General features: G+C 50.9%; 1 long non-coding RNA gene across 1 annotated transcript in view; it reads right to left on the bottom strand.

The window, feature by feature from the left end:
- The window catches only part of LOC126993443 (uncharacterized), a 9,428-nt gene that overhangs the window by 2,727 nt on the left and 4,201 nt on the right, over positions 1 to 2,500 (bottom strand). Inside the window, exon 3 of the long non-coding RNA XR_007747830.1 lies at positions 1 to 132. This exon is cut by the window's left edge and continues 17 nt beyond it. This is a non-coding gene — a long non-coding RNA (uncharacterized LOC126993443). The remainder of the gene's footprint in view (positions 133 to 2,500) is intronic.

Here is a 2,500-nt window from a genome sequence, read left to right as displayed (position 1 = left end):
CCCGTCGGGCGCGTGCACCCCCACTTGCTCCAGGGCGTTGTGGTGGAGGCGCTTGGGGGTGAAGGCCGACTCAGGGATGACGCCCCCCTTCCAAGGCAGCACGGCCTCGCGGAAGATCTGGCGCTTCTGGACCTGGGGGGGGAGGAGGGGGGAGGTTAGGTGGGGGGTAGAGGGGTGGGGATGGGTGGGGGAAGGGGCGGGAGGGGTTAAGTGGGGTGAATGGGGCAGGGGAGGAAGGGAAGGGGGAGGGGTTGGAGGGGGGCGAGACTTATTTAGGGGAGGGGTAATAGTGGTGGGGAGGGGAGGGAACGGGGAATGAGGGGGGAAGGAAATTGTGGAGGGAGGGAGGAACGTTAGAGGAAGGGGAGAGGAGAGAAGAGTTAGTGGAGAGAAGGGGAGGAGAGGAGGAGGAATAGTGGGAGGGGAGGGAAGGAGAGAGAGAGTAGTGGGGAGGGGAAGGAAATTGTGGAGGGAGGGAGGGAGGAATGTTAGAGGAAGGGGGGAGGAGAGAAGAGTTAGTGGAGAGAAGGGGAGAAGAGGAGGAGGAATAGTGAGAGGGGAGGGAAGGGGAGAGACAGGACTGGGGAGAGGAGGAAAGAATCAGGGGAGGAAAAGGAGGGAGGAAAATCAGTATAGAAAAGGGAAGAAAGATAATGGAGGAAGGAGGGGAGAATGGGAGGGGAGGGAAGGAGGGGGAGAAGGGGAGGGGAGGGGAGGGAAGGAGGGGGAGAAGGAATTAGCACTGAAGGAAAGGGGACCAAATAGAGGTTATGTGGGGAGAAGGAAGGAGGGAAGAGAGGAGGGGAGGAGGAGGAGGAGGAGTGGAGGGGAAGGGGAGAGAGGGTTACTGAAAGGGAGGGGAGGAAAGGGGAGAGGAAAGAAACAGGAGGAAGAGAGGGAAGAGGGGAGAGAAAAGAGAGTTCTGAGAGGTGGAGGAAAGAATGAGGGAGAGATAGGAGGGGAGGGAGAAGGGGGGGGGGTTGTGAGGGATAGGGAGGTGGAGGAAAGAATTGGAGGAGGAGGAGGAAGATGAAGGAAGGAAAGGGAAGGAGAAGATAAGGGGAGAGACGGATAGTGGAGTCAGTCAGTCAGTCAGTCAGTCAGTCAGTCAGTCAGTAAGTAACTAAGTAAGTCATTCATCCAGTCAGTCAGTCAGTCAGTCAGTCAGTCAGTCGGTCAGCCAGTCGGTCGGCCCAAGGATTTGCAAGCTTCATAACCAGTTCTACGTCCTCCTCATCCTCCTCCCCCTCCTCCTCCTCCTCCTCCCCTTCATTAAAATCGGTCTAGCCTTCATAAATCTCTAACTTTCAATAGCCTCCGCAACTCCCTCACACTTGTTTCATTTGGTGCATTCGTCGGGCGCCTAATTTGCAAACCAGTTCCTGCCTCTCACCTTCTATAAGCCTGTTCTGCCTATGTTTTGTGCGGGGTGATCTGTATCGTCTCCGCCAGTTCTTTTTTTCCCTCCTTCCAGATGCTGTCCGTATATAAGGTTCTCGTCCGCCTCTGTCTGTTAACCATCATTTTCATTCTTTCATCCCTGTGCTGTCCAAATCCGTTATGCAAGAGTTAACCAGCATCCTCAATCTTTCATCCTTATGCTGTCCAAATCCCGTATGCAAGAGTTAACCAGCATCTATATTCTTTCATCCCTGTACTGTCCAAATCCCTTATGCAAGAGTTAACCAGCATCTTCATTCTTTCATCCCTGTACTGTCCAAATCCCTTATGCAAGAGTTAACCAGCATCTTCATTCTTTCATCCCTGTACTGTCCAAATCCCTTATGCAAGAGTTAACCAGCATCTTCATTCTTTCATCCCTGTACTGTCCAAATCCCTTATGCAAGAGTTAACCAGCATCTTCATTCTTTCATCCCTGTGCTGTCCAAATCCCTTATGCAAGAGTTAACCAGCATCTTCATTCTTTCATCCCTGTGCTGTCCAAATCCCTTATGCAAGAGTTAACCAGCATCTTCATTCTTTCATCCCTGTACTGTCCAAATCCCTGATGCAAGAGTTAACCAGCATCTCCACTCTTTCATCCCTGTACTGTCCAAATCCCTGATGCAAGAGTTACCCAGCATCTTCACTCTTTCATCCCTGTACTGTCCAAATCCCTTATGCAAGAGTTAACCAGCATCCTCATTCTTTCATCCCTGTGCTGTCCAAATCCCTTATACAAGAGTTAACCAGCATCTATATTCTTTCATCCCTGTGCTGTCCAAATCCCTTATGCAAGAGTTAACCAGCATCTTCATTCTTTCATCCCTGTGCTGTCCAAATCCCTTATGCAAGAGTTAACCAGCATCTATATTCTTTCATCCCTGTGCTGTCCAAATCCCTTATGCAAGAGTTACCCAGCATCTTCATTCTTTCATCCCTGTGCTGTCCAAATCCCTTATGCAAGAGTTAACCAGCATCTATATTCTTTCATCCCTGTGTTGTCCAAATCCCTTACGCAAGAGTTAACCAGCATCTTCACTCTTTCATCCCTGTGCTG

This window comes from Eriocheir sinensis, unplaced genomic scaffold, assembly GCF_024679095.1.
Source record: "Eriocheir sinensis breed Jianghai 21 unplaced genomic scaffold, ASM2467909v1 Scaffold613, whole genome shotgun sequence".
Taxonomy (NCBI): Eukaryota; Metazoa; Arthropoda; class Malacostraca; order Decapoda; family Varunidae; genus Eriocheir; species Eriocheir sinensis.
Note: the sequence above shows the minus strand (reverse complement) of the source record. Positions and strands in the feature narration are given on the sequence as shown.